Raw genomic sequence first — 1,852 nt, 5'->3', positions numbered from 1 at the left:
AGAGGAAACAATCACTGGAGAAGGATGTCATGCTGGGTACGGTGGAGGGTCAGAGAAAAAGAGGAAGACCCCCAACGAGATGGATTGGCCAGGTGGCATCATTGATGGACTCAGGGGTGGCAGCGGTGGTGAGGTTGGCCCAGGATCGAGCATTGTTTCGTTCTGCTGTGCATGGGTTCCGACTCGATGGCAACTGACAACAACAACAACAACAACAACATATATACATATATGTATATAAGTTTATATCAAGGAATTGACTCAGAGTTGTAGAGGTGGAAGAGTTCCAAGTTAACAACAACAACAACAACATATATACATATATGTATATAAGTTTATATCAAGGAATTGACTCAGAGTTGTAGAGGTGGAAGAGTTCCAAGTTCAGGTCACATGAATCAACATAGGCAGGCAGGCAATCAAGGAGATAGGCAGGCAGGCAGGCTTCTGATGGCTCTGATGTTCAGGATATAATAGAACAGGCCACGGTTTCATGTCCATCCAAACAACCAGCAGTTGGAGGATGAGCCATATGCAAGATTCAGACCCAACAGAAAGCACACAAATAAAAACAAATATTGATACCTGATGACCTTGAAATGAGTGAGAGAAGAGAATGGGTTAGCTGGTTTGAAGTTCAGGGAGACATGAGAACTTCTGAGCCCAAGCACATTGAAAAAGCCACTGGGGGCTACAATTAAGAATGAAACAGCCAACTGGTCTGAAGAGAAGGGAGGCATGCGAGAACTCTTAAAATTACAGACAATTTCCATTTGACCTAGCTTGGATGGCTTGCTGACCAGAAATCACCCAGGTGAAGATAAAGAATTATGAGACAGGGAGCAAGCATACATTTCTATAACCTGATCAACTGGACCTTTGCTTAAGGATAAAGCTACTTAAAATTCCAACTGAATAGGGAAGGAATCTTCATATTAAGGATCAGGCATGCCTCCTCAGTAGAATGGATTGATAGGGATGGGCAATTTAGACTTCAGCTATCAAAATTGGGAGGCTATAATGGCTATCATACAGGGTGGCGGTTAAACGATGTGCGAGAAATGCACAGACCTGATGGAGGTATTAAATGAAACCCAGACCATGGACTGGTGGGGTGAGAGGTGTCTGGAGACCAGGTCGATGGGGAGACTGTAGTGGGAAGAGACTGTAGGGGCCGGCCAGGCTGTCCTACTTACCCCAGATGTGGAGCGCCGTCCTAGCTTAACTGTTGGATTGTGGCTTTGAGGCGGGGTCGACCAGCTTAGAGACACACAAGTGCAGGCCAAAGTGTCTCACTACAACCCAGTCGCCCCTGCTGTGCTTCTGCCTCTTGATTGACATCCGAGGATGGAAATACCGCCTTTGAGCTGGACTTAAGGGCACACAACCACGACTCGTCTTTCTGTCCTGCTGTGGTGGTTTGAATTGCTGTGATTCTGAGGGCTATGCCACCAGTATTTTAAATAACCAGCAGGGTCACCCATGGTGGACAGGTTTCAGATGAGCTTCCAAACAAAGACAGACAAGGAAGAAAGAGTGACAAACTACTTTCGAATCGCTAGTCACTGAAAACTCTGTGAATAGCAGAGAAACACTGTCAGATACAGGACCGGAAGTTGGGAAGGCACTCAGAATGCGACTGGGGGGAAAAATGCCTCCTCAAAGTAAACTTAACCAAGATGGCCATGATGATGTGAATAGAGTTAAGCTTGGGGGAGAAATGCTCACAGAACCTTCATTTGCTAATGGGCCACAAATCAAACTGAAGAGAAACAGCTGTAAACATCCATTGAAAATTGGAACATGTAATGTACGAAGTATGAAACTGGGAAAATTGGAAGTTGTCAAAAAT

This window comes from Chrysochloris asiatica, unplaced genomic scaffold, assembly GCF_000296735.1.
Source record: "Chrysochloris asiatica unplaced genomic scaffold, ChrAsi1.0 scaffold00126, whole genome shotgun sequence".
NCBI classification, from domain to species: domain Eukaryota; kingdom Metazoa; phylum Chordata; class Mammalia; order Afrosoricida; family Chrysochloridae; genus Chrysochloris; species Chrysochloris asiatica.
The sequence above is the reverse complement of the archived record's forward strand: the minus strand, read 5'-3'. Positions refer to the sequence as shown.